The sequence below is a fragment of the Microtus oregoni genome, unplaced genomic scaffold, assembly GCF_018167655.1.
Source record: "Microtus oregoni isolate MIOR12 unplaced genomic scaffold, Mior012 000029F_ref0000214, whole genome shotgun sequence".
Lineage (NCBI taxonomy): Eukaryota > Metazoa > Chordata > Mammalia > Rodentia > Cricetidae > Microtus > Microtus oregoni.
Genome location: NW_024543088.1, coordinates 6174594 through 6194557, shown reverse-complemented (window position 1 = coordinate 6194557; position 19964 = coordinate 6174594). Strand labels below are relative to the sequence as shown.

At 40.1% G+C, this 19964-nt stretch overlaps 2 pseudogenes; one reads left to right on the top strand and one right to left on the bottom strand.

Moving 5' to 3' along the window:
* Positions 1-579: 579 nt before the first annotated feature.
* LOC121464640 overlaps positions 580-19964 on the bottom strand; it is a 267159-nt pseudogene continuing 247774 nt past the window's right edge.
* On the top strand, positions 1516-2243 carry LOC121464616 (annotated as a pseudogene).

Below are 19964 nucleotides of genomic sequence, written 5' to 3'. Positions count from 1 at the left end.
AGGCCTCAGATCCAGGAATAGCTATCTAACATGAACTGGACACCATAGTTTGGTTTGAAAAAGTTGGAGAGAATATAAACTGGGGTGGGAAGGAAGATAGAGGAGGATCTGGTAGGAGTTGAGGAAATTAATTATTATAATCAAAATATGAAGTTCTCATAAAACATAAAAAGGGATTTTAAATATGAGGAGGATGCCAACTGAGAAACATCTCAGACCCCATATATGAACTATAAAGCTCCTCAGTGATTCTAATGAAGCCAGGCATTGACAAGACTGTCAGAGGAGGACTTCTTTGAGCTCTTGAAGAAGAGATCACCACCCAACAAACACGAAGCCGTGATCACTGCACTTCTGACTACCACATGAAATACTCTAACTTCTATTAACATGACTGGAACTTCAAACAGAATGCATATAATCTTTTCACACTGACCTGCACTAATTCATCAGAATATGCTACAGTTGTACTCTATATTGACATAGAACCAAAGGTCTCTGGGTGCAAATAACGGATTAGGCCATAAAAAATAGTAAAATTCAAAAAAGCACATTTATTTTTCTACACAGAAGCTTCAGTTAAAAAGATCTCTCCCATAAAACATTACTTTTTGAGATAGCTTTCCCCCTCACCTGTGTTTCCTTACAAGGCTGGAAGGAGAAGTTCTGCAGGACTTTAGTGAGAGCAAGTTTCATGTTCATGAGAGCAAACCTCATGCCAATGCAGTTCCTGGGTCCATTCCCAAAGGACAGGTATACATAAGGATCAATGCTGCCCTTGTTCTCCTTGCTGAACCTGGGAGACACAGAGTAATGACAAGTTAGCAAATGACAGAAACAGAAGAGCTACATACAAGAATTTCGCTTTAGACACCTGACCAGTAACATACAGATGAGAAGTGTACACAAAACGTTCTTTCTAACCCCCTTGTCCTATAGACTTTCCATATGGTCAATGAAACAAATCCTGTCCGAGAGAAAATGCATCCTATGTGCCCACTAGTGTAATAGTGTTGTTATGGGTTATAGGCAATCAACCACTGCCAGATTGGATTGGAGTTCCAGTTTATAGGGGGATATTAATGCCAGATACTATAAACCTGTTCAAACTCTGCTGGGTAGGGTGGTCATAGACTTTATGAGAGAATGTACTACTGTTGTTTTGCTAAGTGGACATGGTATCAAACTGTCTCCTGAATATTCATGTTTATACACAAAAATGAGTGCTGCTATTAGTCTTGGTCGGAGAAGCTTCTGATTGCAGTGGAGACAGTTAACACAGAGACTCATTACTGGTCAAGATGCTGAGAATGAGTGATGGTGGAGTGTTCAGTGCTTAATGGGACATCTGTATCATCCCCTCCAAGGCTCATGGAACATCTCAGAAGACAGGGCAGAATGATATAAGAGCCAGGGAATGAAAGGGCATGCTGTGAAACACTACCTTCTGGACCTGACACAGCCATTGTACTCATGAACTCCCAGCATCTGTGGTTGCCTACACAAAGCTAGACCATGTTGATACACTCCATCAAGAATGGTGGAGGGAGTTCAAGAAATTTCACCTCAGTAAGCAATTTTGGACATGAATAGTTGTTGGGGAGTGCAGCCGGGCCCGCTGCAGGATTCCAATTGTGTGGGAGGCGAGCGGGCCAATCAGCGGCGGCTCGCCCCCCCCCCCCCCCCCCCCCCCCCGCGCGCAATGTTGGGCCCAGCGGCCCCAGCCGTGCGAGCCCAGCGCCAAGTCGGTGAACTGGACACTGGACGAGCTGCGGCTCCAGGTCATGATCAACCAGTTCGTGCTGACCGCGGGCTGCACGGCAGACCAGGCGCAGCAGCTGCTGCAGGCGGCGCATTGGCAGTTCGAGACTGTCCTGAGCATGTTCTTCCAAGAGAGCAACATTCCCAAGAGCCACCACCACCCGCAGATGATGTGTACTCCCAGCAACACCCCTTCCACACCACTTAACTTCCCTGATGCACTAGCCATGTTCTCCAAGCTTCGAGCCTCTGAGAGCCTGAAGAACAGCAACAGCCCCATGACAGCGGTGGCCTGCTCGCCCCCTGCAAACTTCAGCCCCTTCTGAGCAGCATCCCCACCCAACCACCAGACGTCCTGGATCCCGTCCTCTTCCCCCAACTCCTTCCATCTTCTGCACTGCCCACAGCCCACGTGGCCCCCTGGAGCAGCACAGGGGCCCACTCAGCAGAAAGCCATGGCAGCCATGGATGGCCAGAGATGAGACTGGATGGCACTGGGCTGGAGCAGGGGCAGTCCAGGGTTGTGGGGCCACAGAGCAGGGCTGGGGAGGGGGGTGGGGGACATGAGGGCGGGGTTTCTTGAAGATCGCACTGGAAGATTTTATAAGAGAATTTTTGTGGGTGAGGGTACAGTAAACGTCCTGAGCCACTTGGGTTCTTCAGGAGTTTCTCTTTGGGAAAGTTTTTTCCTCTTTTTAATATATAACTATAATATATATGAATATAAATGTATGTGAGAGGGGCCTGCACGTGAGGGAATCTCTCCTTGTCAACACCTTCCTCTGCCTAATTTGGGGTAACAAGGTTGCTCATAGTCAGATGGAGTGAGTTTGCAGCTGGATGGATATGCTGCCTTTAAAGTCACGTCGGCCATTAGGAGCCCCCTCTCCCTCAAACGGAGGTTCCAAAAGGGTCATGTTGGAATCATTGACTTTCCTATCCCATCATTGGTAGATGGCGTTTTCATCTCAGCTGGTAGTGGCCTCAGTGGCCCTGAAACTCATCACCCTGTCCCCAGCTGAGTGTGCTGAGCTCCTAGGACTGAAGAGTTGGCTGACCTCTGAGTGGACACTTGGCTGTCCCATTCCGTACTGTCCTGGATGTCCCACAGGTCTCCAGCCTCTGGCTAACCGCAGAGGAGGACAACTCAGGAGAGCCCTTTGGATTGAGTTCCTAGATTAAAAAATCACATCTCACCAGGGTGCAATTTTAATTTAAAAACTTAAAGACTTTTCTAACTTCAGAAAAAAAAAATAGTTGTTGGGGCATGGGGATTTTCTCTTCAATGGTGTAGCCTTGGTGATTTGTCCATACTCCAATGAATAACTCCTAGACCTACACTTATACAAGCAACCCTAATTAACTCATGAGTCACAAGAAATAAAGAACTCATGAAAACAGGAGGAAGCCCATATGGGGACAAGCAAGGATTCAGAAAGTGTAGGAGGGAGAAAAGACAGAGTAATGTCCGGCGACAATGTCCAAAATACATTATATATGCATGTAGTTGTCCATGAATGAAAAAGGAGAGAAAACAAAATACATCTTTAAATCTGAAAGTTCATTCAGCATAATGCTGGGTTCCATGCCTAAAAAGCATATGTCAGTCAGACTGATAGAAAATGGGTTCCTGTCTCACAATTCAGTCAGTTATTTGCTACTTGGGGAACGAGGGGGGAAAAAAAACACTCAGTATTTAAATTGTCACATTTTCCTGTCTCTCTTCCTCTATCCTCGTTTGCTTCCCTTTCTCTGCAAAATGCAAATGGGTGCAAAATCACATTTAGAGCATTATCCCATAACAGACACCATAGCATATATAGGCCATCATAACTCAAAGTGGGTTCCCATTCCTGGGATCCTGGTACCTTTCAGGGCGGAATTTTGCAGGCTCTGGCCAGTACTTTGGGTCATGGTGAAGAGCATAAACTAGTATAATCACTACAGACCCTTTGGGAACATGTACACCATCGATTTCCACATCCTGTTTACAGAATCTGTCAAATGGGTATAATCTGAGGGTTTCATTCAGCACCATGTCGAGGTACTCCATCTCCATCAATTTATCATAGTTGGGAGGTACCTGGGAAGAAAGAAAAAGTTTTGTGCTGAGATTTTATATTAACATTCAATAGGTTTGCATTGTACCTTTGCATTCTCAGTAGTTCCAAAATTGAGCTCAGCATTTAAAAATACCTAGGTACTTACAATGCATTTTAAAAGGATTTTTAATAGTTTTATTTTATGTGTGGAGGTGTTTTGTGTACATATATGTATATGAACCCTATGAGTGTAGTGTCCACAGATGTCAAAAGAGGATATCATATCCCTTGTGACTGGCATTACAGGCAGTTGAGAACTGCCACCTGGGTGCTGGGAATCAAACCTGAATGGATTCTCTAAAAGAGTAGTCATTGAGGCATCTATCCAGTCTCTTACAAAGTGGGTAGAATAACTATCACTTCGGAATGGGAATACATCTCAATTACTGAAGTGTCTGCTATGCAAGGCTGAGGACCTGAGTTTAGACACATACCATTCATAAAGCCAGACGCAGTGGCACACATCTTTAATCCCAGTGGAGGGGCAGAGAAAGTGTGTTGGCTAGATAGCATAGCCAAATTGAAAAGCTCCAGGTTCAGTGAGAAACTGTGACAAAAAGCATGGTGGAGAGTGATTAATAATAATGCCTGTTGTAGGAATATGGCCTACATACACATGAATACACACACAGGCACATAATGCACACACATGCGCACATATAAAGACACTCACATACATTCTCTCTCTCTCTCTCTCTCTCTCTCTCTCTCTCTCTCTCTCTCTCACACACACACACACACACACCGTTGCACATGATGAGAAGTTGTCTCTTTTTCTTTTTACTCCAAGCATCATCCATTCACCTTATTGGGCAGAGCCACATCGATCTCTTCTTGAAGTTTCTTCTGGATATCAGGGTGAGTGGCCAGTGAGTGCAGGGCAAAGGCAAGGGTGTTGCTGGTGGTTTCATAGCCAGCAAAAATAAAGATAATTGACTGGGCTGCGATCTCCATGTCAGTCAGGGCTGAAAGTAAGAAAATATTTCAGGAAAGTCAGGTCAGGGTGGACCAACAGAAAAGAGGTGAGGAGAGAGTCAATTGAGGCTCCCGTTTCCCTATAGATATATATGGAGAGTCCTTCAGTCACCCTGGGACTGTTATCAATCTGACATCCGTGCAACACAGTCAGAGAAGGGGAAGATTGCTTCAGCCATGGTGTTCCATGTTTTATGTTCTGTTCCTCATCATCATTAGGTAACTTCAAGACACATAATTTATCCTATATTTAAGATTTATTTTTATTACATGTATTTGTGTGTATGTAGGGGTGCTATATGTAGAGAGGTACCCATGGAGGCCAGAAGAGGGCATCTGATCCTCTGGAGATGGATTTTAGAAGCTTGTGAGCTTTCAGGCATAGGTACTGGGAACTGAACACACCTCTCTGTTAGAGCTTAAGTTTTGTATGTGTGTGTGCACATCCATGTGTACAAGTTCCCACGAAGAGCAGAAGATGAATTGGAGCACACAGAGCTTGAGATACAGACAGCTGTAATCCTTTTAGCATGAGTGCTATGATTCTGTTCTTGAAAAATGCTTTCGACCAATTAATTTAAGTACATACTACTAAATTAAAATTGGAATATAAGCCACAATTAGGGGTATTTTTTAAATTAACATCTTTTTAGTTTTCAAAAATGAAAAAGTGTAAAAAGAGAGACTGAGGGAGGAGGGTCTGCTTTTGCCCAGGCCCCCGGATAGATTACACCTGAAATAACCAAACAGAAACTGTATTAATTAATTTACTGCCTCTTATTAACTAACTCTCACATCTTGATTTAACCCACTTATATTAATCTGTATTTCATCACAAGGTCATGGCCTACTGGGAAAGATACAGCATGGCTCCATGGCATCCCTCTCTCTGACTCTGCTTTCTTTCTCCCAGAATTCATTTCTGTCTTCCCTGCCTACCTAAGTTCTGCCCTATCAAAAGGCCAAGGAACTTTCTTTAATCAACCAATGAAAGCAACACATAGACAGAAGGATCTCCTATACCACATAAGGGCTGAGGAGTAGGTGGAGAGTTTGCCCAGCATGTATGAAGCCATGTGCTCCATCTCCAGCACTGTATAAACTAGGCATGGTAGCATAAAAGTTAAGAGGTCATTCTCAGGCATACCATGACTGTGATGTCAGCCTGGGCTACCTAAGACCTGGTCTCAAAAGGAGAAGGAGCTATAGAAGAATGTGGAGTTAATTGAACACATGAAAGGGTTTCAAGTGCACAGTCTAGAGAAAATTTAAACATGAAACACATGATGACTTTAGAAAGCAAACTTGGGATTCTAGAAGATCATATTGCTATATATAAGCAATTGTGTGCACTAGAAATAATAAGATATGTAAGAAAGAAAGATTCCCTTTATACTAGCCTTTGATGCACACATGGAGAATTAAACCTGGAATTGGGATACCACTATTTTGCAACCATGACAAAAAAATAATGGTTTTAATTAAAACGTAAACCTAGAAGAGAGGCTCGAGAGATGGATCAATGGGTAAGAGCTCTTGTTGCACAAGCATGAGAACCTGAATTTGAATCCTCAGTCCCCATGTAAAAAGCCAAGTGTGGTAACACATGCCTCCTGTTACTTCAAATCCATGGATCACTGGGACCTGCTGACTGCCAGACTAGCTCCAGGTTTAATAATAGACCCTGTCTTGAAGAAATAAGGCAGAGAGTGATTGAGCAAGACACTTGATGCCTTCTTCTGATAGCTATTCACACACCTAGAGGTATGTGAATGCACACACATTCATTTGCCATCTGAAAAGGTAAAATTCTATAATTGCTTTTAAGTCTGTAAAATAATGAAGAGAAGCAATGTGCTTATACAAAGAAACTTTTCCCAGATACCACTTATCCAACACATAAAGAAAAGTAAATCTTCACTATAGATTAGTATAGAGTACTTGTACACCAGGGACTCCCAGAAAGCATTGGCACTATTTCTGTACATGTCTTCCTACTGGATGTAGACACAGTTATCTAGGCAGAGTTCCTAGTCAGTTCCTACTCTGTCTTTGAGGGAAAGACAAAAACATCACCTGTGAAGACCTAAGTAATATATAGAGACCAATGAGGACTCCCATCATGGCTACCCTTCATGTTTGGAATGAACTTGTGCCCACGTGCTTCTAGAAAATTCCATGGAAATAGTATCCATGTCCTTCTTTTAGTAACCTGACAGAGGTATTCTTCTGCTAAAAAACCTTTCATATCATTTTTTGAGTGACCTGCTCAATCCCTGCTTCCTTGTCCATAGACCAAGTAGTCCTTGGTTACCTTTATGAGACTCTTTGTCTTCGGAATTATTTTGAGTGTTCATCATCAGCTAAAGAAAATCCACTCGGTGCTGGAAACAAAAGAGAAGTTGCAAAAAGAGAAGGTCAATGGTGAGGTCAGAAGTCAGAGTTGGATCAGGAGTGCAGAAGCTTAACTTCCTTCGTGCTAATGTAGCTCACTTAAATTTACAAATGTGACTGGGGTTGCTCAAGTGATCATAGAACAAAAGCACCAGTGGCTAAACAAGGAAGCAATCCAACTGACCTATCAACCACTCTTACAATAAATTACAAAGGATACAATTTTAAACAATAACTTTGATTCTCTGAAATCAAAGTTTTTGAAGAAGATGAAAATAGGATTCTCCTTTTAATTATTTTTCTCCATTATTAGAGAATTTCATTGAAGTATACAATAAAATATGGCCTTATGTATCCCATCATTTCCTCCGTTCAATTCCTATTATACCCTTATAACATTTCCCCATGCAAACATCATGAACTTTTCTTTTTATAACCCATTGAGTCCAACTGGTGCTGTCAATATATGATTGACTGTATGAAAAACCTACGCAGGCCACACCCACCCTCTGAAGTCATCAAAAGCCAATAGTTTCTCAATTAGAGGTCGGACTTTGAAAGTTCCTCTCTCATCTAAGGTGGAGATTTGGCGATGTTGATCTTACATGGGTCTTGTGCTTTGCTTTATTTTTAATTTCAATCCTTATGTAGGGCTCTCTTGTTTTCATTTCTATTGCTAAGGGGTAATTTCTGGATTATTCTCAATCAGTTTTCAAAACTCCTCATCCTCCAGAAATATAAATGTTCTTTCTATCTTTCTAAATCTGGTCTTCTCGGTCTAACTTTAATGACAGAAGAAGGGAAACACATAACTCACATGTTCACAGTCCAACCCATTAACAATTCCTGTACCTCTCATGAGACAACCACTTTTTACCTTCTGTTTAGAATCCAGGTGATTTTCTGTCATTCTGCTCACAAATTTTTTGAAAAATGCTATTGAATCTTTTGGAAACATGGAGACATTTAACATCTCATATATTGGGATGAGGAATGGAAAGAGAACTGGAAAAGAAAGATAAAGTTTTACTGGAAATGCAAGTTTCCTTTAGAGAAATCATGAAGCAATCCCAAGAATAAGTAACCAGTGTCTCAAGCAAACCATTCTCTCTGTGACTTTTCTCACACTAGGTCACCACCATAATGCTCCTTCTGTACTCGGGAGTAGCCATAGGAATAAATCTGACTCTTGGTTTAAACTCTGCTCCTGAAGTTTGTGTGGATCCAAAATACAGACAGGGGCCAGTGACTTGATTCAACAGCTAAAGAGTCCTGCAGAAAAGCCAAACAGCCTTAATTTGATCCCTGCATCTCGTACTGTGGAAGGAGAAAACCAACCAACTACTGTAATTGACCTCTAATCTCTACATGTCACACAAATACCAAGACAGTCACATGCACACACACACACAAACACACACACACACACACACACACACACACACACACACACGGGGAGAAGGAGAAGATAGAGAGAGGGAGACAGAGACAGAGAGAAAATGTGGGATATTTGTATATACTGTGTGAAGATGTCATTATGGTTGGTTTAATAAAGAATTAAATGTCCAGTAGTTAGGCAGAATTGAACAGGCAAGGCTTCTTGGGAAAGAGAGGAACTCCAAGAAGAAGTAAGGAAGAGAGATGCCAGGGAAACACTGAAGAAGTCAGATGTGGAATACAAAGGAGAGGTAACCAACCCACAAGACAGAACATAGATTAAAAAACCGGTTAATTTAAGTAGTAAAAGATGGGAAAAATCTACACTACCACCAAGTTTTCATAATTAACACTAAGTCTCCATGTCATTATTTGTGAGGTGGCAAGTCAAAGAAAAGTTTAACTACACACACACACACACACACAAATAAGTAAATAAATAAATTTCTTGTTATCTAATAAATAAGTAATAAAGAAAGAAAAGCCCAGATAGCATTTGTTTCTCAACTGACATGATACAGTTTTGCTTAAACTAGCACCAGAAAGGATCTGAGGAAAGTCAGAGGTGTTTACAAATTAATCAATACATTCTTATTAAATAAAAAAATATGTCAAAGAACTCCAGGAGGTGACTGGAAAATTTCCTGAGATACAATTTCATTATAGAGTACATGCCTAGCATGCAGGAGATTCTAGAATCTCCTCCATAAAGCAAAGAAACTGAAATGTCTTGAAAGAGTATGAAATGAAGATACCCCAAGATTGTGCAGAGAGGCTTACAGCCTTAAAATTTTAAATCTCAAATAATCAAACTTAACATTATAAAATAAAATTTTAAAATAACTAACTCCAGGGATGGAGAGAAGAATGGTGATAAAATACTTCTTGTGCAAGCACAAGACCTGAATTTGGTACCCAGCACCTCTCTAAAGCCAAGTTCAAAAAAAGGTGACCCAAACTCAGAAAGAGAGGAAAATCACATTATCTCCCTCACTTCCAGAGTCTAGCCTATAATGAATAAATGTAAATATGTGAACAGGTGTAAGTGGATACGGAATAATACTCAAAAGGAGACCAGAAAAGGGTGATATTAGATGTTGAGGAAAGGTGGAATGTAGGCAAAAGGTCACATGAGATGTGGATAGAAATGTAACTGACAGAGAAAGTATTAAACCCTAAATGAAATACCACTGGTAATGGTACCCAAAAAATACTACAGGGTCTGAAGAGATGGCTCCAAAGGTAGCACTGATGCTCTACAAATGACCCAGGTTTGATTCCCAGAACCCACGTGGCTGCTCTCAACCATGTGCCATTCCAGTTACATGGAATTCAACGCTCTTTTGTGGCCTCAGCAAGAACTTCATGCATGTGGTACACATTTACGCAAGCAAAACACCATATACATAACATAAAAATATATAAATCCTTTTAAAATGTCAAAGCAATTCAGCAATGTAAAAGACATCACCTAAAAGTTGAAAAAAAAAACACATCAACTTTTTTTTTTTAAATTGAAATGGGACTGGGGAAAAGCTCATTAAAACCACAGGTCAAGCATACAGGACATTCACTAAGTGGCAATGATCAAAGTCTGGGAGAGCCAAGTGTTGAGTGGATCATGGAGAAACTGGAACTCTCCTACATTTCTAGAAGGCATAGAAAATGCTACAACTACTGTGGAAAAACATATGCTCAGTAGTTTAAGGTGTTAAACGTGGGATTACTTTGTGACTCAGCAAAGTGATTCTGAAGGTATACCCCCAAAACATAAATATTACAGAGCTACAGTACTGAAAACAGCCTTCTATTGGCATAAAAACAGGAAGACCAATAGAACCAAAAGAAAAAAAGACCCAGATATTAAACTACACACCTTCGAACACCTGATGTTTGACAAAGAAGCAAAAAATACCAAATGGAAAAAAGAAATTATGTTTTTTAAGTGGTGCTGGCATAACTAGATATCAATATGTAGACCCATATCTATAACCATGCACAAAACTTAGGTCCAAATGGATCAAAAACTTCAACATAAAGCCAGCCACACTTATAGAAGAGAAAGTGGGAAGTGCACTTGAACACACTGGCACAGGGGACTACTTTCTAAATATAACCCCAGCAGCACAGACACTGAGAAAAACAACTTATAAATGGGACCTCCTGAAACTGAAAAGCTTCTGTAAAGCAAAGGACATGGTCAATAAGACAAAACCACAGCTTACAGAATGGGAAAAGATCTTCACTAACTCCAAATCAGACAGAGTTCTGATATACAAAATACACAAAGAACTCAAGAAATTGGTCATCAAAAGAACAAATAATCCAATAAAAAATGAAATACAGACCTAAACAAAGAACCCTCCACAGATGAATCTAAAATGGCTGAAAGAAATATTCAACATCCTTAATAATCAGAGGAATGCAAATCAAAACAACTCTGAGATTGCATCTTACACCTGTAAGAATGGCCAAGATCAAAAACACTGATTACAACTTATGCTGAAGAGGTTGTGAGGAAAAGGGAATACTTCTGCATTGCTGATGGGAATGCAAGCTGGTACAGCCCCTTTGGATTTCAGTGTGGCAATTTCTCAAAAAAAAAAAAAAGGAAATAACATTCCTCAAAATCCAGAAATACCACTTTGGGGTATATATCAAAAGGATACTTAACCATGCCACAAGGATATGTGCTCAACTATGTTCATAGCAGCTTTGCTTATCATAGTCAGAACCTGTAAACAACCTAAATGTCCTTTGACCAAAAAATGGACAAGGAAAATGTAGTTCATTTACACAATGCAGTACTACACAGCAGAAAAAAAACAACACCTTGAATTTTACAAGCAAATGGATGGTGCTAGAACACATTATATTGAGTGAGATAACCCAGACCCAGAAATACAATTATCATATCTACTCACTCATAGGTGGTTTTTAAACATAAAGCAAAGAAAACCAGCCCACAAATCACAATCCCAGAGAACCTAGATAACAATGGGGATTCTAAGAGAGACATAAATAGATCTAATCTACATGGGTAGTAGAAAAAGACAAGGTCTCCTCAGAAAATTGAGAGTAAGGGTTTTTGGCAGAGGGTTGGGTGGGAGGGGAGAGGCAGGGAGGAGAGAAAAGAAAAATGTAGACCTCAATAAAATTCAATAAAATTAAAAAAAACAAAAAAACACATATTCAAACAGAACCTTGTAAGCAAATGGTCATAGCAACCAATTTCATGGCAAATAGGGAATACCAACATCACTTTCCATCACAACAGATATTAAATACTACTTATTAATAAACACAGGAGACAGTGACTTTTGCTTAAATGTGAGGGGTGCTAAATAACAAAGACTGCCACAGAAACGAAATAGTCTATGATCCCACTGATGTGAAATACACAGAAAATGTAAATATAGAGAAAGTGAATTGGTGGTTGCTCAGGTCAAGGCTGCTTGAAGGACGATGGGGCAAACGTACAGCATGACTAGAACAGAGTCCTCTGCAGTTGACATTGGTAACCGGCCATGTAGATCATCAGTCAGTGCAGAGTCCTAAGTGATCAACAGGCTGTGAATAAATGACTGTTGAGTGCTGAGCCCTATATGGAGCATCTGTATCAACACTCCCACCAGTCCAGGCTCAAAGAACATCATGAAGGAAGGTGTGGGAATAATGTAAGGGCCATAGAGGGATGGTGTGAAATGCCATATCCAAGACATGGCATGAACAATCTTGAACTGATCACCCATGAGATCATGCCAATAATATTTGTCAGCATCCTAACAGGCAGTATTGATTGGACTCACTAGGTGACCAAAAAAATGGGAAATAAACTCTGAGAAAGATGTGTTGTGTTGTCTGCGGGAATTGGGAGGTGAGAATGAGGGGAGAGTATAATGAAGATAGATTGTATACCTATGTTATATTGTCAAAGGATAAATAAAAGAATTCTAAAACTAAGCCAGACAGGGCATCATTATGCATTCAAGACCAGCCTAGTCTATACAGCAACATTCAGACAAGCTATAGCAACAGAGTGAGACCCTGTCTAAAAGAAAACTGAAGTTCTAAAACAAGAGTAATGGAATACATGTTTTTTAAACCACTACAAAATGTTGGATTGTGCCTTTAAGAAGGTAAATTGTATTCCAATAGAGCTGTTAGTTATGAAGAGTGGGGAAGAGACGGCAGAACTGACAAACATGGCCACACACAAGATCAGTGGGTCAAAAGGCAGAAGAACCATCATACGTACTTATTGACAAGAATAACGGCTCAAAAAAATCTATTTTTAGGAACTTCTTAGTCTTTTCTGTAAAAGGGTCCTTTGGGTTGTTGAGGGAATCGACGCTCACACCAATTGCTGTGCGTGTGATCACATCCATGCTGTAGGCCCCAAACACTCTGAGGAGAGAGAGACATGGGATTTAACACATGCAGCAAGAAGCCTGAAATATTCAGATCCTTGGCCAAGACAGGGTAAATCACCTCATCTCAGCATTGACCAAGTACCTTCCCCTCCTACCCAACCCCTATTTTTGTGAGCTGGGCACTCTCATGTTTCTTTCTCAAATGTACATTTGTCACCCTGTGTCTAAAAGGAAAGAATGAGCGGCTGTACATGTGAACTACTCACTCTTTCATGTTGAAAGGCTTGCCTTTCTCTGCCTCTCTTCTCAAGTATTTTACTAAAATATCTCCATATTCTTCAATGATGGGGAACATTTAAGCACAAAACACAGAGGCATCCACGGTTGTTACGTGTGGAGACTCAAGTCACACAAACATTTCAACTAACAGTCCTTTTAGTCACCTCTTTGAGTTTTCCACTGGTGAAGGTGGGAGACAGCAAGGCTCGAAGTCTCTTCCACTCCTCATCCCTAGATAGGGCGATGGCCTTACTCATCATTCCCACTGGTCCTATAACCTAGAGTCCAAAAAAATACAAATAATTGCTCTTTGTAAGACAAGAATTCTCCATGGTTTCAAAAGTACTAAATGGATATTGTTGTATAACAACTAGTTACTGACTGTTTGCTATAGATCAAGCCTTACGCTAGATGAAAAAATAGTCAGAATTTACTCACATCCTGTAAGAAATCAGGTGATCACTGGGCTACTTCCTGTTGATATTTCAAACCTTTATATTACATGATTCTTCTAAACATAAATCTCTCTGTGGTTGGAAAATTGTTTTCAAAGGTGGCAGTAAAGATGGGAACAAGAATTTTAGTAGATTCTCCAGAGCTATGCAGATGGCAAATGGCTTGGTGATAGGATAGTAAGTTAACTGTGCATCAGACAATTTCACTTGCACAGTATTTAAATGGGTTTTTTGATATGGTATGTGTGTGTTTGTGTGTATCAGTGTGTGTGTTTGTGTGTCTATCTCTGTGTGTGTGTCTATCTCTCTCTCTCTCTCTCGCTGTGTGTGTGTGTGTGTGTGTGTGTGTGTGTGTGTGTGTGTGTGTGTAGGTTAGAGTGCAGTGTGCATGCCCATTTGGAGACCAGAGGTCTGGCATGTTCCTCTATAACTCTCTAGTAACTTTTTGAGCCAGAGTCTTTCAATGAATCTAGAATGTTCTAGCTTGGCTAGAGTAGATTGGTAGCAAGCCCCTAGGGCCTATCTATTTCCAAACACAGCTCTGAAAGTTATGTCCAGGTTATATGTGATGTCAAAATCCAAACTCTGGTTTTTACCCACTGAGCCATCCCCTTAGTCTGAGACACTTAAAGGATTTGGTGTTTGAGTTTTCAAGATGTATTTTAATATTTTATACATGGCTCTCTATATGTGTGTATGAATATATACACATGTGTGTGCAGTGTATTCAGAGGCTGAAAAAGCAAGTTGGAGCTCCTGCAGCAGGAGTTACAGGTACTTATGAGCCCGTGGATATAGATGAAGACAACCAACTCCTCATCCTCTTTCAGAACTTTCAGCCACTAAGTCATCTCTCTGAATCTGGTTTGTTTGGTTTGGGGTTGTTTGTTATTTAGAAATAGTTCCATAAATTTTTTTCCTTAATTCTTTATGCAGTGATAAAAGAATAAACATAATTCCATTTTTCTGGTGGGAACTTCCTTCTATCTTCCACAATTTATACAACGTGAAGTCTCCCAACTACCCTTATAGTAAAATATTTGTCACATTAGAAAGAAATGAAAATGGCTTCCCTTGATGAAGGGCAGCTGAAAACTAGCCCTTCAGCCAACTTCACCAGATGATCAAAGGCTGAATGAGGATTTAAGAGATGGCTCAGTAGGTAAATGTGCTTGTTGCTAAGCCCAACAACCTGAGTTCAATCTCTAGGACCTATGGCATAGAGAGAGCTAATAGATTTCCCCAGATAGAACAGTGGGATGGTTATGGTTTAAAAGAGAGAGGGGGGTGAGAGAGAGAACATTGAACTAAGTATCATATCTCACATTAAATTAACATAAATAAAGCTTTAGATTTGAGAGCTAATCTCAAAAAGATATAATTTGTACACAAGAAGATCCACACAGAAGGGCCAGGTTAATAATCATCAGATTTGACCCTGACAACACCGTCCACTGAGAAGAGAAATGGATATACAAGGTGAAGAGAGGAAGGCAGGCTGTGCATGGAAGCTAATGGATTACTAAGAGGGAAATGCAGGTAAAGAAGCAGCTCTCTTTTTTGAGTGTTTGTCACCACACAAATCTAGATCTGTGATAAACTGTACTGATCCACAGAGACATAAGAAAAGACCCATGAAACAAAAAGGGTAAACACAATTTAGATGACAACAGTGTCCATCTACAACTGGATCACAATAATTTAGTACATTTACATTCCTCACTAGCGAAATGACTACTTATATCCTGCTTGCATATTATTATGGAGACCATTGGGAATATATATTTATTTCTTTCATTCAATTAAAGAAGTAGCCAGGTCATGGTGTTGTATACCTTTATACTATAACTCAGGAGACAGAAGAAGGCAGATCTCTGTGAGTTTGAGGCCAGCCTGGTCTACAAAATAAATTCCAGGATAGTCAAGTTTATATTAGAAACCCTGTCTTGAAAGAGACAAAAAAAGTTCCACAACACAGTCTCACTAGACAGCACTGGCACATGCCTTTAAATTACAGCACTTGGAAAGCAGAGGCAGGCAGATCACTGAGTTAGGGCAATCTTTGTTTACAGAATGGGTTTCAGGAAAGTTGGGTCTACACAGAGAAAAACTGTCTCCAAAAATTCAATAAGTAAAATATAAAGGTTTGCATTATTAAAGGGGGTAGCTTGGGTGATGGCACAGTTGTTAAAGGTGCTTGCTGCTCTTTTGGGGGAACCAGGTTCAGTTCCCAGCACCCATATTAGGTTACTCACAAGTGCTTGAAACAGCAGATAAAAAGGATCAACTCATATTCTCTTCTGGCCTCCACAGGAACCTATACACTTATGGCATTCAGCCATATGGACACAACACAAACATATCAATAAACAGAGCAAAAAATGAATCTTTCATTTTTTTTTTATTAAAAAAGGAAGTTACTTACCCGTCGGTTTGTGAAGACAGTATAGAATTCCTTTACAAGTACATTCTTGATCATGTCTGGGTCTGTGATAATAAACATGGGTGTTGGACCATCAAACAACCTGTATGGGGAAAACAACTAATTAATCTATAGTGATATTTTATTTATGTTTTATAAAAATGCTTGACTGAAGGCCAGAAGATAAAACTAATCTACTAGAGGTAAGGTGGTGGTGTAACACACCGTTAATCCCAGGATTTGGGAGACAGAGGCAGATCGATCTCTGTGAGTTCAAGGCCACACTGGGCTACACAAGATCAATGCAGAAAGAGATCCAGGTGGTAGTGTTTCACACTTTTAATCCCAGTCTTAGAGAAGAATATAAACTGGTATGAGACAAGAATTTGCTCTCTTTCAGTCTGAGGATTTCATAGAGTTAAGAGCTCTTTAGTGGCTTGGCTACTTTGCTTTTCTGATCTTCAGATTAAAGCCCAATATCTATCTCTGGATTTTTATCATTCATACCACATTTGGCACCCAATATTTGGGATACAAATTCACACACAATAAAAAACCATTTGCCCAAGGCTTTTTAATGCTGTGAAATAAGGATCTTGTACTGTAAAGATTGGTTACTCATATTGGTTTAATAAAATGCTGATTGGCCAGTAGCCAGGCAGAAAGCAAAGCTGGGACAACCAGAGTAGGAGAATTCTGGGAAGATGAAAGGTAGAGAATCAATCACAAATCAGATGCAGGGGAAGCAAGATGAGAATGCCTTACAAAGAAAAGGTACCAAGACACGTGGCTAAATATAGACAAGAATTATGAGGTAATTTAAGCTGTAAGAGCTAATTAATAATAAGCCTGAGCTAATAGGCCAAACAGTTCATAAATAATATGAGCCTCCATGTGTTTCTTTGGGCCTGAACAGCTGCAGGATCAGGTGGGACAGAAACATCTGTCTACATTAACCCAAGCCAGGTTCTGAGTGGTAGCCCCAAATCTAGACATTGATTCTCACATTACATGACCCTCACTGGTTATAGTTATACATGTTCTCAAATGAGATTCTAGTTTAACATAAGAGTCTGATCATGGATACAGTGGAAGCTTTGTAAAATAACAGGTATGTCATTCAAGACAAAATGAGTCACTTAAAGAGAAAACATTTCTGAAAGACATCATAATTAGAAATCACAAGTAGAATTTTTAAGTCTACATGTGAATATATGAGAGTTGCCTATACCATTTTCTATGATTTTGCCCATTTAAATATGGCAAGGGCCTGGAGAGGTGGAACCTCAATTAAGAGCACATATTGTTTTTGCAAAGGACCTGAGTTTGGCAGGCGGACTCATGTTGGTTGGCTCACACCCACCTGTAATTCCAGCTCCAGGCTGATAATTCCTCTGGCCTTCATGATAATCAGCAATCATGTGCACACACACACACACACACACACACACACACATGCACACAAACACACACACATATATAATAAAAGCAATAGAAACATGTTTAACAATAAAATATTCAACTAAAATTCATAATTAAATCCTTAAAACAGAACATTAAATATAATATAAAATATTTTAAACTAGAAACAAATCCTTTACATTAAAACTTGAAATAAAAAATTAATCTTGAAAATAATAAAATATTTCAGTATCTGGGCCTGTGATACAGCTCAGTGGTAGAAGTATTGCCTAGAGTGCACCATGCCCTGGTTTTGATACATTGAGCTTTAAAACAAATGAAAGTACAGAATTTAAATGAGGCTCCTTTCCAACTTCTCAAAGACTTAGATAACACAGAAATGAGGGCAGAAAAAACATTAGAGCCAGGAGGAGGAGAGAAGAGCTGCAGTACTATCTTCCATATTCTGAAATTCCCTGCAGCTAGGACTACCTCTGCAACCCCTGTGGTTGTCAACATAACTGCAGGAAGTTCAAGGTCCTGCACCTCTGAGGACTTCCACACAGCTAGCTCCTGGGGTGGGAAATGAAAATGGCCCGATCAACACCAGTACAATCCCTGGGATCTATAAGGTGGAGTGAGAGAACTGAGTGCCACAAGTTGTCCTCTGAGCTTTACATGTGCTCCATGGGACATATGTCCGCCTGTGATAAATGAACAAGTATAATAAAAAATCAAAAAAAAAATAGTTGCTGTGGGAAGGCAAGAAGTCTAGGTCACTGGTGGACCACTGGTAAGTTGTTCACGTGCTTCTAAATAGCCTCTCACTCACTCATGGCTCTGTAAGTCAGTCCAGTTAAATTCATTGGCACACACAAAACTAATAAAAATGTAAGAGAAATATTACATATAAAAACTATATTGGGTCCAAATATGACACACCCTTAATCATTGCAGTTGGAAGGCAGAAGGAGGTGAATTTCTGAGTTCAAGACAAGCCTGGTCTACATAATGAGTGACAGAACAGCGAGGGCTACATATAGAGATTCACTTTTTATAAAAGCAATAAATGAATAAATAAAAAAGATATTAGGTCAGTGAAAAGTTTAAAAAACACTATCAAGTGTTGACAAGCAATAATATTGCAAGGAGACAGTCACACAGGGTCATTGGACAGACAGCAAATCTAATGTTGGCACTGAATGACATGGTCTTTATGGGGTGTTCATCTCAGCAGATCCCTGTGTTAAGAATAGATGAGAAGAGATGAAGAGGCAAGAAGAGCCAGAGCCTCCTCCCACTTGTTTCTGTCTCATAACATAATGATGATACCTACTCCAAAGTTCTAACCAAACTCCAGCATCAGCAATAGGGAACAGTTCCTGCTACTGGCTCAGCCACTTTACAGAACCATTAAGGACACTGACCCAAGGAAGATCACTTTGTGTTTTAAATACATTGGATCTCCAAAGTAAGTTCAATAAGATAGGACATAGGGCTATGCACTTTTATCAAAATCCTGGCAGGAGGTAGCGATGCATACACTTTTAATTCCAGAACTCAGGAGGCAGAGGCAAGTGGATCTCTGTGAGTTCGAGGCCACCCTGGTCTTGTAGAGCTTGTGTCAAAATAGCCAGGGCTGTTACACACAGAAACCCTGTCTCTGAAAAACAAAATCTTGGCAGTGTCTGATAAGATGGTTCAGCAGAAAAAAGCACTTATACTATGCCTTGTAATCTTAGTTCAACATGCTGGAAGTAGAAAACCAACTACCATAAGTTTCCTCTGACCTACATATGTGCACCATGCTACATGTCTCCCCCAAGAAGGAAAAATTAAATATAAACAATAAAAATATCAACATTTGCAAATGAATTTTTTAATAATAAGTATAAAAAATTGAACAAGTGGGTAGCTATGTCTTTCCATCCCTGTTATCAATGGACATGCTAAAGTCAACAGTGAGTAAGGAGTAAGCACTTCTATAGGGAAATGAGTGAATGTGGCAAAGAGAAGGTATCACACCCTTGTGTAACCCAGACTGGCCCCTAACTCGTGATCTTCCTTCCTCTACCTTCTTCAGCAAATCCTCCCAGCATGCTCCACCAATACCAGCAATATCACACATTTATCAGAACAGACTAGAGGGACATAAAACAGTCCTTTTGATATAATGAAAAGGAAGTTTCAGAAGAGAAAAAAACAAGATACTGGTACTGGATAAAATACAAGATTCTGCCAGGTGTTGTGGCCCATGTCTTTAATCCCAGCCATGACTTAGAAGCAAAGGCAGGTAGATCTCTGTTACTTTGAGTCCAATCTGGTCTATGAAATGACTTGCAGAACAGCCAGGACTTGTTACACA